The 18,951-nt window shown below is 39.4% G+C and overlaps 1 protein-coding gene across 5 annotated transcripts in view; it reads right to left on the bottom strand.

The window, feature by feature from the left end:
• Nucleotides 1–18,951, bottom strand: part of TNIK (TRAF2 and NCK interacting kinase) — a 460,339-nt gene that overhangs the window by 228,048 nt on the left and 213,340 nt on the right. Inside the window, exon 1 of one of the 5 annotated variants that reach the window (XM_055125451.1) lies at nt 7,972–7,989. The exons of the other annotated variants lie outside the window; for them this stretch is intronic. The gene's annotated coding sequence lies outside the window, so the exon portion shown is untranslated. Of the gene's footprint in view, nt 1–7,971; nt 7,990–18,951 lie in introns of those variants that run through there. 5 annotated transcript variants of the gene reach the window in all.

The raw sequence follows: 18,951 nt of genomic DNA, 5'->3' as shown, positions 1-18,951 counted from the left end.
TATGTGTCTATAATGTCTTGGATGAAGGATACACTATAGCACTTCAAGGGCCTTATCCAGTCTACAGTCAAATGTTCCCACCCCTACTCTGAATTAAATTCTTAAAAAATTGGCAATGAAAGAATTTATGTGTCTTAGAATTTGCTTCATTCACATACTGTAAAGGTATCATAATCAAAGTATCCGTAAGTAGAAAACTGTAATACAATAGATTACTGCATAGAAAGGGCAGAGAGAAAATAACTAAATGCATGATCAAAGGTCCAGGACTTACGAAACTTAAAGCAACTGGAAAGTGGTATCTACGATCAAAAACCACACATTCTTTGAAATTTATTAGTTGAGTATTCTCTTTAACCTAACATAGAATCATCATTCTGAACTCTGCCATCATCTGCTCTACTGTCTTCTCCATACCTCACCCAAAGTTCTTTGAGAGATGCGATCGGTATGCAACTTTCTTTGTGCTCCCGAGGTACCTTAGCTTTCTTGCCCCTTTTAGCCAGAACTAATCTTCAGAGTAGGACTAAGTTGTCTCATACCATGTAAAAGGATGAAAACCTGGAGAGACGACATTTTCCCCTCTGTCTCCTCCATTTTACTGAAAGCATTAATTTCCAAAGAAAGGAAGTGCTTATTTGGTAGGGGTGGGGTAGAGAGGGTGAGTAGGGTAGAGAGACTCCCAGAATTAATAGCATCTTTGTCCCATGAGTCCTGGAGAGTAAATTGACATGCACTTCAGAAAACAAGAGAGTTGAATTCGATTCACAATGGTGACTACACCATCTGCTTCCCAATGAGTTGTTTTTTAGCTAAATTTTCAGTTGGGTTCATTAAAACCTAAGACACTTCAGTGTTTTGTTTAAACAAATGGTCTCACACAGCATTTAAAAAAATTCAATAGCTCTTTCCTTTCTTTTAATGGCTAAATTGCATTATGAAAATCCTTTGGGTCAAATGGGGTATTTTTTCCAAGGCCTACTGCTCTAAGACTCTCAGTTAGTAACTTTCTCCCAGATATCTAGGGTTAGTGATGAAGCAGTACAGGATTTTATTGCTAAATCTTTCCCCAAATTAAGGGTTTATTTTATATTTGGTGCTTAAAAAATTTTATGTGACAATTTTTTAAGAGATGGTGTTTGCAGAAAATATTTTTTTTTTCTGCAGCAAAGTCTTTCCTTGTCCATGGACAATGTTAAGTGCTAGAGATCTAGCAGGTAGGAAGACACAGTCTGTTCACTGTCTGTTCACTGTGATACACTGGAGCTAGAGAGCTGGCCAGGTCTCTCCCTCAGAACCCCAAGCCCAGAGTTTCTGCAGCCAGTGCATGTCCTTGAAGACTCTTAAGTCTCTGCTAGTCAAATAAACAGCCTATACTGCTATCTGTGAGATTTTTTTCCTTAGGCAGAGAGATAGCACAACAGGTAGGGTGTTTGCCTTGCATGCGGCCGACCTGGGTTCGATTCCTCTGTCCCTCTTGGAGAGCCCGGCAAGCTACAGAGAGTATCGCCAGCATGGCGGAGCCTGGCAAGCTACCCGTGGCATATTCAATATGACAAAAACAGTAACAAGTCTCACAATAGAGATGCTACTGGTGCCCGCTCGAGCAAATCGGTGAACAACGAGATGACAGTGCTACAGTGCTATGAGAAGATCATTGCATTGTAACATCAATATTTCAAGAGTGCTTCATTAACGTTTGGGGGCTGAAGAAATAGTCCAAAGGGTAGTGTGATTGCCTTGCACTTGGAAAACTTGGATTTGGTCCACAGCACCCTACTTGGTTCCCCGAGACTGATGAACGTAATCCCTAAGCACAGAGCCAGGAATCCAGGAATACTCCCTGAGCACTACTAGGTATGGCTAAAAAAAAAAAAGAAAGAACCAACACATGTCCATACTGTGAGAATTATATAAAACTTGATAATAAGTCTTTTTTCCCTGTGGAACAAGGTAATGGAGGAAGCAGGCAGAACAGAGTTTACCATTTTCTTCAACAATATTAATTTGAAGTAAACTTTGCTCTGAGATGAGCAATCTGCACATTGACTTGCCATATTTCTCAAAGGAATAGGAAGTGGACAGATTAGCTAATTTTAAATGATTAAGGAAGAAAATCAAGATGATGCAAACAAACTTTATTTAACATTTCTCTAAGTAGACTAATATTTTTAGTGCTCAGCAAAAAGGATTTCTTTCTTTAATAGGATAAAGAATAAAGAATAAGGAAGAGACAAACAGAAATTTCTTGACTGACTGCATCATAGAGGCCCCTTGTTTCAGATGAGAAGGCCCAGAATTCACTTGGTATCTGGAGACTGGCTTAATGAACAAGCTATATTTTCAGTCAAGTAAACCAGGGATATTAAAGTTGCCTGTTTTGGTGTGCTGATATGGTAGAAATCACTCCATCTTGGTGCTGGGAAGTTTTATGAATAAAATAAAAACTAAGACTGTTTAACACAAAGTTGTATAATACACATGAAATATTATAAATCCTTTTACAATGTGCCTTCTATCCGAATCTGAAGAGAAATGCTAATTGCAGTAAACATTGCAACTTGGCATAAATTTTACTTGAACCTCAAGTTCCATGGCTGCTAGTATAACTTACTGTCATTCTATTCATCCACACATAGACTCATCTATTTGCCTGTCATCTATGTTCATTCTTTTTAATATCTTTGAGGAGGTGCTGATTCAATGGCTAGCTAGCCACAAAATGGTAAAATTCTGGAATTATAATTCTGCTGTTTCCACAAACATTGTAAACTTCGGATACCCAGGAGGTCCAGCTGCAGCCTGTCTTGCTAGTGAATCCTAAAAGATTTTCTAATTGAAATGGGAACGACAAAGGCTCCAAAGTTCCAGATTTTTATTTAAATTTCTGAACTGCCAGTTTCTAAACCATGTGACTCTGGTAAGTGAATCCACTTCCAAGAACCTCAGATCGTCTTCTGAACTTTTTTCTTTGGACCCCTACGTTTACAAAATGAACAACACATATGAAATACTCAGAACAATGACAGGTACATTTTAGGGTGATATTAGTGAAGTTAGCTTATTTTTATGTATTGGTCATACCAATGCTCACATTAGTTTATATTTTTGTGTTTTGAAGCATAAGGTGAGGGATGCATAGTCATTCTAAGAATGCATGGAAGGACATTATTTACATGGGTTAGTTAAAGTTAATGAATCCTTTTCCCCAACTCTTTACATGCAAATAAGCAAAACCATACTGAATATTTCAATATCAAAGAAATATATCTCTACTCAAGTCAATATTTAAAACATCCTTCAAAAATCATCTTTTTCTTGTAACATGTTTATATATATACACATGTAAAATAATTTCACCTCTGTACAAAATGAGATTTTTGCATCACAAACAATATAATGTTTCCTCCACTATCATTTCTAGTTTCATACAAAATCTCAGAATTACAGTCACGGTCACTGTAAGAATAGTTCCTCCCACTTAACAGAGGATGTAAGGCTGAGGCAAGGGTCTTCAGTAGGGTGATACGTTATTAAGAGGTAGAACCCCATTTCTCCACTCAGAGCAACTAACTCTGATTCCAGTCCTCTTTGAACTGTGAAATTACATTTCAATACAAAGGCCCAAGAGATATTTAATTTTTGAAACACACACACCTTACCATAGTGTTAGGGGTCTTTGTAATGTAATCTCAATATTTGTCTACTCTCATCTTGTCTTACTGGCATTCAGCATGCACACACACCCAACAAACATCAACAAATATGGATGCCTTAACAGACGAAAATTATTTTTACCAAACTCCAGCAGAAGAGTTAACACATAGCAGATATGTATATGTAATATAACTTTTCTACTGATTCATCATACCATTCTAACTCTTTTCCAAACTCTCTTTCAAACATTTGATCTCATGTTTATAAGGTATCTTTTCACCAAATAATTACCGTTGATTTTTATAACTCATATACCTTTATATCCCTTGGAACCCAGACTTTTTATATAGAACAGTTTTGGATTCTTTCTGCCACTGGAGATATACTTACTTGGTCAATATTCCTACTAAGATTTGAAGAACCAACTCCGACCTTACTGTTTGTCAGTAATAAGATGTGCTACTTGCTCCCTATTTACTTTACTGAGTTGAATGGCACACCAACTATTTTTCAGAAGAGCTGTTGAGCTATACATTTTTTTCATTTTATTAAAATAATTTTGGCTTTATCACTCAGACCAGTGAACCCTATCACTTCAATGACATTTATAAATATCATATTTAGGTAAGCCTCCAAAACTCTCCAAAGGCACTCATAGAAAGAAAAGAAGAGAAAGGTGGTCAAGGGAAAGTCAAAGGAGAGAAGAGGAGAAGAGAAGAGAGGTACGGAAGGAGAAGGGAGAGAAAAATAAAGCAGGGGAAGGAAGAGAAAAGAGAATAGTTGCCAACCAAATGGATGATGGCTCGTGAACCAGTATATAACCTTTAAGTAAATAATCTAAATTAAACCACCCATTTCTACTGTTATTCTTTTTAATGAATCTGCAAGTAGTGAGTATAATTTGAGTAACACTCTCCATAAAGATGATACCAGCACCTGTGAACCTCTTCATTTACATGGCAAAGGAAACTTTGTAGACATAAGATCTAGGTAGTGACAACTTAACTGTAAATGTCCTTATAAAAAGGATGAAGAAAAAGCAAAATCAGCAAAAGGATATTTGAAGATAGAAGCAGAGGTTAAGGTCTTACTGTCATCCCGTTGCTCATCAATTTGCTCGAGCGGGCACCAGTAATGTCTCCATTGTGAGACTTATTGTTACTGTTTTTGGCATATCGAATACACCACGGGTAGCTTGCCAGTGTGGGTAAAATACTCTCGGTAGCTTGCTGGGCTCTCGAGAGGGGTGGAGGAATCGAACCCAGGTCAGCTGCATTCAAGGTGAACACCCTACCTGCTGCGCTATTGTTCCAGCCCGCTATCGCTCCAAACATTTCAAACATGGAAAAAAATGACACTAGCCCAAGAATACACGTGTTCTTGGAAAGTGGAAAGGAGATTCAAACAGATTTTCTTCAGAGGCAACATGATGAGGGCAATGTCTGGATTTTAGTGCTAGAGAATATATTGTGAATTTCTGACTTTCAGAAAAATATAAATGTAAGACAATATAGTTTGCATTACCTTAACTCACTAAGTCTGTATTAATTTTGCATAGCAAAAATAAGGCCAGAAGATGGCACAAGGGGGCTGTATCAAGAGTACAGTGGGTAGGACGTTTAAAATCCTTGCACATGGCTGACCAGAGTTTGATCCTCAGCATCCCATGGCCCGCAGTGCACTGCCAAGAGTAATTCCTGAGTGCAGATCCATGAATAACCTCTAAACATAGCTGGGTGTGAGAAAGAAAGGAAGAAGGGAAGGAAGGAAGGAAGGAAGGAAGGAAGGAAGGAAGGAAGGAAGGAAGGAAGGAAGGAAGGAAGGAAGGAAGGAAGGAAGGAAGGAAGGAAGGAAGGGAGGGAGGGAGGGAGGGAGGGAGGGAGGGAGGGAGGGAGGGAGAGAAGGAGGGAGGGAGGGAGAGAGGGAGGGAGGGGGGGAAGGAAGGAAGAAAGGAAAAAAGAAAGAAAAGCACAAGGACTATAGCACTTGCTTTGCTTATGGCCAACCACAGTTCAATCCATGGCACCATATATAGTGCCCTGAGCACTAGCAGGAGTGATGCCTTAGTACAAAGCCACTCTAGTAGTAGCTTCTTAGCACTGCCTGGTATGACCTCCTGAAAAAATTAAACATACAGCAAAATATAAAGGAGGAATAATATATTATATACCTATAAAATAAAAATTTGAAACATCTAAAACTCATGTCACTTTTCTTTAATTTTCAGGTAAAAATGTTATGAAATTTAAAACAGATAAAAGTAAAGAACTATATAATGAAAAACAACTTTTTTCATAGATCTTCATATTTAACTTATATTCTTTTACCAATTAAAGTAAAATTTTCTTAGCATGAGATACAAAGTCTTGCCCAAAGGTCTTGGCCTGGCTTTTCTGTTTTAATTTCAGTAGTTTATCCTTTCCTCTGCATCCCACCGTACAAGATTAGGAATAAAAGCATTTCTCCTAGAATTCCACATGATGTCACATCTGGATACCACTGATCATGATGCTTTCCCAGTAAAGATTGTACTTCCTTCATTTGTCTGATAAACACTCACATGTATTTCACACTCCAGTCCAAATATTTTCTGTGTACAAGTCCTTGACCTTCTCTTTCAGGTAGAATCAATTGTTTCTACCTTTTCTTACATGCATTTTAATCACAACATCTGCTCATTTTATTTACTCTTCTATTTTGATCTAAAATGTCAACCTATTTTCAAACAGGGGTTCCATCATCAATAGCAGTTCCTCATAAATAGTCAATTAATGTGTTAAGTGAATGGATTAAAAATTGTGATTTTTGTTAAAAATCAAGGTAAATGGCCATGTTATAATATGGAAGAATTAAATCTATGTCAATTTCCTGTGTATAAAGCATGATTTTCTTGAACCAAGTATGCCTTATCTATTTAGACAGCAAAAATCCAACCTACAGAGGTTGAGGCAACAGGTGAGGTGACAGAGTCCTGTTCTTTGGAAGTTAAGTAAGTACAGAAATCAAGACCACTGCTGGTCAAGATATGTGGCACTTATAAAATAAAACTGGTGTTAAAACACAAGGACTGGGACTGAGAGACTGTATAAAGATTAAGGTAACTGACCTTTGATCTTTAAGATCAAAGTAAATATAATAATGTGTAAAATAATATAAAGATTAAGACAATAATATAAGGATTAGGATAATTGCAGCTGAACCTGGTTTAATCTCAGCATTTCACCAGCTGTGACCCAAACAGCCCACTGCCCAAAAAAACCCACAAGGTAAGGGTGTGGGGACACAAAATTAATTTAGTTTGGGTAGAAACAAAATCTCCGAAGAGGAAACATTTGACTTGATTCCTGTGCAGTATGGACAACTGAAGTCAAAGACAAATATTTCTGTTTGACAGCCAGAATCTGGAAAAAAAAACTCGAGTGTTCAAGAACAGATGCCTGGTTAAAGAAACTTGGTATATCTACACAATGGAATACTATGCAGCTGTTACAAATGATGAAACCATGAAATTTGCATATAAGTAGATCAACATGGAGAGTAGCATGTTAGGTGAAATGAGTCAGAAAGAGTGGGACAGACACATAATGAGTGCACCCATTTGTGGAATATAAAGAAACATAATAGGAGAATAACACGTGAGGGTAGTAGAGATAAAGGCCAGAAGGGTGGCACCATGGCTTGGAAGCCGATCTGGGCAAAAAGGTAGGTAGGCTGGAGAAGAGACCACTAAGTAAATGATGATTGGAAGGATCACTTGAAATGGCAGATGTGTGCTGAGAGTAGGCTATGGACCAAACATGATGGCTGTTTAGTGCCTATATTGTAAACCTTAATACGCAAAAGGAGAGAAAGAGGGAGTAAGAGGGAATGTGTCTGCCACAGAGGCAGGGAGTGGGAAGTGGTGTGAGTGGCAGGAGGGACACTGGAACATTGGTGATGGAGAACGGGCACTGGTGGAGGGATGGGTATTCAAGCAGTGTATGACTGAAACACAAGCATGAAAATATGTAAATCTGTATATGCACCCTCACGGTGATTCATTAATAAAAATATAATTAAAAAATGTGTAAGTCTGTAAGTCACGATGACTCATTAAAATAAAATAAATTAAAAAATAATAATTCTATTTCTAGTCTCCTGAATTCTAACCCAGCAATGGGGTCAGTCATACATAGACTGTTCTGGGTCACTGGGAAGAAGACAGAGACTTCAGTTCTGCTCACGCCTTTCCAGAGTGATTACACCCTGATCTTGATGTTTACCTTTCTTTGGTTCAGTTTGTAAAAACTGTTTTCTATGTTTGATTTCTCTGACCTTTTGTAAAACAGCAGATTTAGTTTCTGCCTGTCTTCCTCATGGCCCCCCTCCATCACTCTCTTTGCATCACACTCCTTTCTGAAATGAGAATAAATGATATTTACTTCACATTCATCTGGACATTGATGGGAAAAACAAAAGTTGGCATTTCACATCTCAATTTATCTGCCTACCTCCACCTTAAAACCTATAAATAAATTTTTAAAAAGTTCTAACATGATTCCAAATAAATGCTCTGGAAGGTGAAAGATAAATATCTGAAAGTATCTTCTTTCAGATATTCAGGGCAGTTGCCAAGGGAGAAAGGAAGATATCATTTCTAACCTGGAGGTAGTTTTTACTGACTTTTCCAGGTGAATAACATTGTTAGGCCCCAAGGTTGAAAGCATTTGTACCCATATACATTGTTCCTTGAATGAAGAGAGGGAGAAGGCAGAGGGGCGATGCCCATGTGCATTCAAACGTCCACTTATAATTTATAGATGATTCTCCTTAGATGTGTGATCTCCCAAAGAGGGGACTCAAGGAACTGACATTTACAGCTAGTTGTATCTGTGAATAGAGGATGCTGGGATAGAAGGAAAATCCAGTCATAGGTGAACTCTTGTAGTTCAAACTCAGAGTCAGCTGTACCTACAAAGAATTCAAATAGATCCAAGAACAAGGCTGAATCTTAAACAAGAGATTCTCCCCCCTTCGCTCCCCACCCGCCCGAACCAGGTGTAATTCAGATTTTATTTACAAGTAGGAATCATCAGTGAGTCTTCAACTAAGGTGGTCCCAAGAAGTGTACTATTAAGGTCAGAGCAGAGGTGAGATTTAGGATTATACAGGGGAGGGTCTAATCAAGGTTAGGATATGTGCTTAAAATTCTGGATTGGCTGACAATCTTCAAATGAAATGTTGCAGTGCTGGATCCTTTTGTAAGAATCAGCTGAGATGCCTTTCCTGGCAGTTGGTAAGGAGAATCATGTTACTGGAAATTCTTTTGTTGGAAGTTGAGTCAGATCATTTGCTTTTCACATAAAAGTCTCAAAAGAGCAGAGGAACAGCTAGAATTTAAGCATTATTTGGGCTTATTAGATACAGGATAAAAACACATGCCTGGTTTTACTCTCTGGATGTTTTAAGATCTGGCTCATGGTAATTAGAAACTGGACCTGAGAGGGCCTCTCTTTGGAAGACCTTAACAAAAAGTATTATTCTCCCCTTCCAAAATAAAGGAATGACGCTCCTGTTCTAGTAGCTACCCTTTAGTACAGTTCAAATTCAGATACAAATTATGGCCTATCTTGATGACCAGTTTTTTGGCAGGTCTTCTTGCAGGAATATTGGCTTAGGAGTGGGAGTAAAATTTGCTCTGGCCAGTGGGACAGAAGACGAATTCTGGTAGGGGTCTTATGGGAAAAGTTCCCCAGCTCCCCAGCTAATACGATAGTGAGAGGAGAGAGAGAGAAAGAGAGAGAGAGAGAGAGAGAGAGAGAGAGAGAGAGAGAGAGAGAGAGAGAGAGAGAGAGAGAGAGGCGAGCTTCTTTTTCTTTGCTAGACATTATCACTTTTGGATTTTTTTTCTTTTTGGGTCACACCTGGTGATGCACAGGGGTTAACTTCTGGCTCTGCACTCAGGAATAACTCATGGCGGTGTCAAGGGACCATGTGGGATGCTGGAAATTGAACCCGGGTTGGCTGCATGCAAGGCAAACATCCTACCCACTGTGCAATCACTCCAGCCCTGAGACATTATCGCTTTTGCATGTGACAAGTGGAACTTTAGTAACTACATTGAAGGGCTCTAGGTAAGTCGGCCTAAAACCATACTGTAGCCTTCCAATTCATAACCTCTATCCCCTTAGAAATTCACCATGCCACTCACATATTTAAATATGAGTGGGCCAGGCTTTATAAATTTTAAAGTCCTTTTTTGTTCCAAAGATCATGGGACTTTCACGGGAGTACATTTTAGAACCATTTTAGGAAGGAGACACAGAGCTGATGGAAGTGATACCTTCTGTAAGGCCCTTGCCAAGTGACCAGAGATTCATCAAGGGCTTTTCCTCACAGGGATAAAATAATTTGTACATGCAAAGCTTTCCAAATTAATTTTTGGATTAAATCTCAAATTAGAGAGAGTTAAGAAAGGCAATAGGAAAGGAAATTAACACTGACTGTGCCAGATTCCAGGTCTGCTCCTAGAGGAATATTTGTGAAGAAAAGAGTGGGGGTGGAATGGGGCTGGAGTGATAGCACAGCGGGTAAGGCGTTTGTCTTGCAACCCAGCCAACCCTGGTTTGATTCCCAGCATCCCATATGATCCCTGAGCACTGCCAGGAGTGATTCCTAAGTGCAAGAGCCACCCAAAAAGAAAAAAAAAGAGAAGGGGTGGAGCTTTAATTAAAATGATTTTTGAGGAATTTATAAGATGCTGAATAATTTCTAGGAGGGAGGATATCCTACATCAGCTGTGCTTAGGGCTTGTTACTTGATCTATAGTCAGGGATCATTCCTGGCAGTGTTCAGGAAACCATAAGCTGTACCAGGAATTAAACTGGGTACTGCCAAGTCCATATGAGTGCTTGAAGCTCTGTGCTGTGTTGTTATTCTTTTAAACCACCTCTTATTCATTTAACAAATATATCCAAAGGATACATTTAACAAATATATTCCAAAGGAATATATTTGTTAAATGAATAAGATATGTTAAATGAATAAGATATATATGAATAAGAATAATGAATAAGATATGTTAAATGCATAAGATGTATATATCTTATTCATTGGATATATATATATCATTTGGATATACATATATATATATCTAGTTTGAGAATGGGTGATACCTACATGCATTAATGTGTGTGTTTGTTTTTTAAAAGCACATTTTCAGACTGATGAGATGGATATAATGTGTGGAGTTAATGCTTTGCATTTCAGAAGCCCGGATTTGAGACTTGGCATCACACAGTTACCCCAGCACCAATGGGAGTCATCTGCATACTAAGCCAAGAGTACCCCCAAAATGTTTTTAACTAAAAGCACAGTTTCCTCCCCTAAGGAATAAAGGATATAGAGGAGTAAGGAAGATATCACAATCAATTATTAGAAGAAAGCCCAAAAGGACTATGGGAAGATTATAGGATTCTTATCCTAACCAGAGCCAGGATGGCGGGGGGGGGAGGGGTTTGCTGATGTAAATAATCCTTGATTTGATATTTGAAGTAAAAAGGTACAGCAAAAGGGGTAAAAGGAGGCCTCTTGGAGAGCACAAGTGTTTTGATAAGGTTGGAGCCCTGGGGTGAAGCAAGAAGCTGTCACCCAGACAGGTTAAGCCCTAGTCCAGCTTCCATGAAGTCTGAGGACTCTTGTGAGCACTAGAAATTTGTCTGCACGATATATTTCTACCTCCTTCGCCTCCAGCTCCAGTCTTCAATGACCCCAGGCTTTCCATCTCTTAGCAGATCTCACTTCAGAAAGCTCTCAAATTTGAAAGATAGTCCACAGACCAGCTTCCATTGAGGAAGAAATGAATGAGCAGCTGAAGGGGTGATTATTCCTTGACACGAAAAAATGAAACTTCAGATCTGCATTTTAGACAGCAAGATCTTAAAGTTTAGATAAACTCAGATATAGGTAAAGAAATAGAAGTTTGGGGGATGCTCTCCCCAAGTTCTTGCATAGCACTTCAGACCTGCAGTAGCACTGCACCGTAGCACTGTGCTCCCGTTGTTCATCATTTTGCTCGAGCGGGCACCAGTAACATCTCCACTGTGAGACTTGTTGTTACTGTTTTTGGCATATCCAATATGCCATGGATAGCTTGCCAGGTTCTGACGTGCAGGCGAGATACTCTCAATAGTTTGCCAGAGAATCGAACCCGGGTCGGCCACATGCAAGGCAAACACCCTACCTGCTGTGCTATCGCTCCAGTCCCAGACCTGCAGTAAAGGGGGAAATCCTTTGGGTGGTGGCTGGTCTGGGGTGGAGAGGGTTCTTCTGTGCTGTTGGCAGAGACTCAGTAGACTGCCAGCACAGAGAACAGCCTCTCTTACCCTAACTGAACTCCCAGGCCAAAGACTTCTGAGGACAAGAAAGGAGCTCAAAGTGTTTGGTATGTGTGACTCACAGAGTCTGTGTCATGAAACATTTACGAGAGAGAAAGGGCGGGTTCTCCTGTTCATGTAATCTGAGAATGTGTCAGTGAGTCCTGCTTCTCTCCAAACATGAGTACCTAGAAGAAGAATATTGTATATTAAGTATATTTTCAAAAGCAAAAGCTGGTAAGTGACAAAATTCAAGAAAATTGGCACAGCTATTTGCCATTTAAAGAATCAAATACTGAAAATATTTCAAATAATATAAAGAAAATCTGAAGGAATTATGATTCAGGATCAGTTTGGATAGAGCTTCTAAGCAGATAATGTTGAACCTAAAAAGATGTGTGAATGCTCATTTTCAAAACCTATATTTACCTGTTGACTTTTTTTAAAGAAAAGTTTCCTCAATTGAACTTGATCCTTTTTACTTTAATGACACAACAGGTATTTCCACAAAGTGGGTGGTCTGAGACTTGCATTCATTCTGGTAGAGACACAGATTTCAAAGCTGTCTCATGAAATAAAGTTGGAAAAATGCCACTCTTCAAGTGTTTAATTTCTTTGCATTTGCAATTCAAACAGTTTCTCCCAGCCAACACATTGCAAGAATGGTTAAAGGTTGCAAGCAAATGATGATTAAAATCATCCCCATAAGGTGATTAAGTTTTGTGAATGCTACCAGTGATGTGACAAGTCAATATTAATATAACCAAGGTTAATTGGAACCCAGCAAGAATAGGGAGTCTTCTAAAGAGATGGGACTGGATACAGTCTAGTCTGAAGGATGGATTCTGAAGCTCTACCACTGGCTTTAAGGAAGAACTATGTTTATTTTCTTTGTAAAGTCATAGTGAGGGCAATAATGACTAGATATGATCCTATACGTTCTTGTTCAGTGACCCTGAAGCTACTTCAGCCCCCTAGAGAAGCTGGCCTACAGTGGCCACTGGATTTACACCTTTTAAAAAAAAATTACTGAATCACTGTGAGATAGTTACAAGCTTTCATGTTTGGGTTACAATCACACAATGATCAAACACCCATCCCTCCACCAGTGCACATTCCCCACCACCAATATCCCAGGTATATGCCCCCTTTCCCACCCTCCCCCTGCCTCTATGGCAGACAATATTCCCCATGCTCTCTCTCTGCTTTTGGGCATTATGGCTTTAAACACACACTGAGAGGTAATCATGTTTGGTCCATTTTCTAATTTCGGCACACATCTCCCATCCTGACTGATTCCTCCAGCCATCATTTTCTTAGTGATCCCTTCTCTATTCCATCTGCCTTCTCCCCTCCACTCATGAAGCAGTCTTCCAGCTATGGGGCAATCCTCCTGGCCCTTGTATCTATTGTCCTTGGGTGTCAGCCTCATGTGATGTTATTCTATACTCCACAAATCAGTGCAGTCCTCCTATGTCACCTTCTCTTGGCTCAGCACACCTTCAAATGCAGAGGTGTGTGAAGAAAAGGCGAGAAGCCAACAGATATGAGAAAGAAAGGACTGAGAAAGAAAGGAGAGGAAGAAGGGGTGTGAGGGTCAGAAGGAAAGAAAGAAGGGAGAGAAAAGAGGGAAATGGGGAAGAGAAAACAGAAAGAACAGTGGGAGACTATAAGAAAATAGAATGAAAAAGAGGTTCTTAGTCGACAAATTTGATTCTTGTTGACAAATAACTGTGGATATGAACTTTCCAAAATGAAATACAAAAAGAATATGATTGCTATAACAATTCTAGGAATTGTTTCAATATGCTTCCTTAGGAGAAACCAGGTAAGAAGGAATTCTTAAGTATTCTGAATTTTTTTAAATTCTGATTTTTTATAAATATCCGTAATTGGGTCTATTATTTGAGAACATTTTTTTAAAGCTCCTAGAAATATTTGTCCCTCTTGATTTCTTTTTGTTTTTTCCTGAACTAGGGAGGCACGAGTTTGATTAAGATTGTCCCCCAGGCTGTGTCACCTAAGTACACAGAACAGAACTGAGCTCTGCCAGTGTGGGGGTCTCAGTCCTCATTAGGAATTCTTCCTGCTGTTAGAAATCACTCCGCTTGAACCACACTTCTGTGAGATATGCCAAATGTCTAATCCAACTGAGTTGTGAAATCTGGATGCTAGCATGAGAAAACCTGGGTTTTAGTAGAAAAAGAACACATTTTACACAAAGAGAACCAAATAGAAATTTGGAAAAAACAACCTGAAAAAAAATTTAGAATAACTTGAAAACACTTCCTTCCTCTGGCCTTTGAGGAGCCAGAAGCCTAAGTCTTCCAAATTTGAAAAATCAGTCCAGCTTTAGTAAACTGGTTTCCTTCTGCTCTCCAAAGTGGATGATTATCATATTCGACTATTCTCACTCAGAGTCTGTTCAGAACAGCCTGGCCAGTGTAAAATCCAAAAACATTTCACTCTCAGATTGCTGTTTAAAATGCCTCTCTGATAATGACAAGCCTAGACAAGGCAAATGGCACTTTCAGCTTTACTAGACTTTTTCTCATGATAAGAAACTGGCACAGATAAATCCATGTTGCATTTCTTGAGAGCAACTTAACAGTTTTTTAAAAAAAGGATCAGTAAAAGCATATTAATCAGTGTAAATGAAAGGAGAGTCTGTGGTTAAACCATCTGGGTGTTTTAGTAGAAGTCCCCCTTTGTGGCAAGGATGCATCACTTTATAAGAGTTGCTAAATATAGAATTGACATCTTGCTTAGAAGAGACAAAAGTTTCCCAAGAAGTCAGTCAAGACGACTGCTCCCTTAACCTGGCTGGGTCCAATACAATATACCAAAGGATTCCTGCTCCACAGGTCTGGAGAAAATATGGGAGCCAACCTCTTCCAAAATTAAATAAGACAAAAGTACAAAAGTGTACCTAATTTAGAAAATGGGTGTGACAAGGCTCAAAAGAGTCTGAGATCAGAACTCCCGAGATGAACTGAGCCTTCTCCCGCTTGGAAGAAGTCTTAGTGTGCATGTTGGCCACAGTCTCAGTGGGTATGTTTCATCATGGGAGATGGTCCAGTTTTCAAAAACTGCCTTTAAGACAAACCTCTGGAATCAAAGCGGAACAGTAAAACGTTTTGTCTTTACTTTATGATTATATTTCCAGGTAGTAAGCATATACACACACGTGTATGTGTGTGTGTGTATACATATATATATGTATATATAGTGACTATCACTATAACTATCATCCCGTTGATCCTCAATTTTCTCAAGCGGGCCCAATAACGTCTCCATTTGTCCTAGCCCTGAGATTTTAGCAGCTTCTCTTTACTCGTCCTTCCCAATGGTGCCGCATGAAGCTCTTTCAGGGTCAGGAGAATGAGACCTATCTTTGTTACTGTATTAGGCATATGAATATGGCACGGGGAGCTTGCCAGGCTCTCCTGTGCAGGTAGCTTGCCATGTTCTCCGAGAGGAGAAGTAGGCTATAAGCGGCCATGCACTTCCAGGAGTTTGATTTTATAGTCTCTGGATGTTGGCCGTTGATGGGATTACACTGCACTGGGGGCAGTTTCTGGGTGTGACTGCCTAGCTACTGGAAAATTGGGGATCTGGGCCGAAGATGGCCCATCAATGGCCAACATCCAGAGATTGTAAAACCATGCTCCTGGAAGAGAGCAACGCAGAGTCTTCTGCTCCCATACGAGGCTGTCTTCATGGGGCTCCTCGGAGCGGGTGGGTTGTCTTTCCCTCTTGCCCCGAGCAGAGCCCCCGTAGCCTAAGACCTCCAGAACCCAGCCACAGCCATGCTCAAGACCCCTTTCCACACACTCGGATGAGCCTCATGCAGGAAGGAACCAGCAGAGGAACCCAGATGTGCGTGACCCGGGGCTGAGATCTCCAAGTTTGCTCGGATCGGGACTGGGCCTCTTCCACCCAGATCCCCCATATATAGTGACAAACCTATTAATATTGTCTCTTCATATGAGTAACTTAAAGTGCCATCCATAGGAAAGCACCAGAAATTATCTAGACACCATGACCTTTGGAAAGGGCAGAAAAAAAGTAATTTTTTCATAAAACTGATATATGAAAGATAATAGAATCAAGCTCCTCCATTTATCTGTGGGCTAGAATTTTTATTAGAGAAACTTATTCATTCATCTTAAAGCTTAATTTTGAGTTTCCACTGTCAGTGCCTGGATTTGGAGCAGGGATATAGATTCAACAGTATGCAAGATGGGCACAGACCTCACGCCCACCCCTTGCCAATTGTAGTGATGACAAGAGCCTTCATTGCTCAGCTTCTCTTCAACAGAAGACAACCAATATGCCTCTTCCAACGCGGTGCATTATCTCAGGACCATATCTGAGCAATCCTTTCAGAAGAGTGTCTCAAATTTATGCCTAATCTGGTCGATTCACAGGCAACCCCTCCTCATTAAACATGCAGCCCTCCCTCTTGGAATAGTTTGCCAGGGAATGGAAAAGACCAAACTTCATTCAGGCTTTCTCCATGTCCTCTCCTTAATAAAGCCTCCATTCATGAACTTGTGTATCCATTTTCACATGTTTTTTGCTCACTCTTAGCGAGAACCCTGTCAAATTGGTTTAGCCAGGATGTCTGACCATTATGAGACCACCTTCCTCAAACACCCCTTCCACTGGCCCTCAGATATCTGATCTCCAGAGACTGCCTTCCCCGAGAATCCCATCATCTCAGTCATGAAGAACTACCCTATCCTTGGAGCAACTTTATGTCACAATCTCCACACCCCCACTCCTTAGCGATGAGTCACCCACTCCTCATTTTATTTGAAGTTGAGTTCATCTCTATACTGAGATCTCTTTTTCCCAACTACTAAAGCCTGTGGTTTCTTTTCCCAAATTAGCTGTGAATAATACTCTGCTTTTACTCCTTTTTTTAAACTACTGTCCAGTTCTGATTTCTGCTGCCATCAGACTTCCAAAGCTGAGCACAGATTCCTCCAGTAGTTTTGTATGATCTAATGTTAAGCAGAGATCAGCTCAAGAAGAAGCTAGAGTTTTATTTCAGAAGAAGAAGAGAATGGACAGAAACCTGGATCCATCCATGCTACAAGCAGAGGTACTAGACGAGGTGAACATTGGCTCTAGGAAATGAGAAAGAAGACTGAAAGAGGAAGACAGGGAAAGAGACAAAATGAGCTTAGCTAGTCCGGGAGGGGTGGCACCTCTCCAAAGTGTAACAGAAGCTAAAATCATGACTTTCATGAAGAGATTTAACTATAAAGGCACGGCAATGTCACAGCCATGTATAATTTCCAGAAGTAGGTTTACCCCTAGGAAGAAAGCCTACACACTGTATTTCAGAATAATCCACTTCCTTTCTGATAGATCTCACTGGAGTTGCCAAAGTTTTCTTACTGATATCTCAATACAAAAAGTGGACAATTGTTCAAAATTCATTTAAAAAGCCTCAAAACAGTATGATTAAAAGTAGAAAATGGCTGCATTTTGGCTACTTGAAAAAAATCAGAGTACAATTTTTCTTGCAATGAAAGAGTAATACTGTCTGTAATCTATTTGGAGAGTATCTAGTATAATGCAGGCATGCATATTAAACACTCTCTATTTCATTTCATCTGACTAAATGAATAAATACATTATACTATCCAGACACACAGTTGAAACATTTCCCCAAGTATTCTTTAAACACAATGTGCAAAATTGCAATGGCAACATGACTGATAAAAATGACAAAGATGTTGTTAATCAAGTGAATAAAATGCAACAGCATGAATTATTTATGCCAATAATATTTGTAACCATGCAAATTACATATTGATGTTATTCTGAAGTATTTAGTATATCAGCTAATATACATCACACAATATCCTTGCACCCACCCCCACCCAAACAACCTCAATAGATAGTACCCTTGGATAGCTTGAATTCATTGGTACAATTTAAAAACAGTACATTAGAAAATTTTGAGGGGTTGTCTCAAAATGTGATTTCTCCCTTATTATGAAACAGTGACAACACAAGCCTCAGACACAGCTGGTGTGCTTTCAGTATGTCCTACATGAAAGACCCCCGAAACAGCCAATGCGAGGGAGATTAGAGTTCAGTTTTTCTTTATCTTCAGAGAGAAAGTGATATATGAGATAATCATTGCTGAAATGGTCTTTTTCTTACTCCTGTAGAAAGGTCAGAGTGAAAGCATTTTGAAGAAGTGGCAGTAAGGCAACTATTACAATCAGTGTCCACAAAGACTTCCTTTGTTTATCTAAAATACATTTTATTTAAATATTTTTTATTTTATTGAATCACCGTGAGATATAGTTACAAACTTTCATGTTTGAGTTACAATCACACAATGGTCAAACACCCATCCCTCTATCAGTGCACATTCCCCACTACCAATCTCCCCAGTATATCCCCCCTTTCCCACCTGCCTCCATGGAAGACAATTTCCCCCATACTCTTTCTATATATTTTAGGTATTTTGGTTTGCAATACAGATACTGAGAGGTTATCATGTTTGGTCCTTTATCTACTTTCAGCACACATTTCCCATCGCAAACGATCCCTCCAACCATCATTTTCTTAGTGATCCCTTCTCTATTCCAGCTGCCTTCTCCCCTCTAAAGCACATTTTAAAGAACTTTACAAATACTGAATACCTAAAAAGATTTTGACTTCCTCATCTATGATGTAAGTCATCTGTAATTATTTCTTTCATCTCAATAGGAAAGACACAACCAAGCATAATTTCATACATGGATACACATTCACACACACTGAGCAGTTCAATCCCTACTTAAGAGCTCTAACAATAAGGATTTTCCTTAGTTAACCCCATATTTCACGTTTGGAAGGAAATACTCAGGTACTGCCAAGGTTATCTGCCAAATTAACATTTTTCAAGGTTGTATTGACAATATTCTCATAG

Source organism: Sorex araneus, chromosome 2 (assembly GCF_027595985.1).
Source record: "Sorex araneus isolate mSorAra2 chromosome 2, mSorAra2.pri, whole genome shotgun sequence".
NCBI lineage: Eukaryota > Metazoa > Chordata > Mammalia > Eulipotyphla > Soricidae > Sorex > Sorex araneus.
Note: the sequence above shows the minus strand (reverse complement) of the source record. Positions and strands in the feature narration are given on the sequence as shown.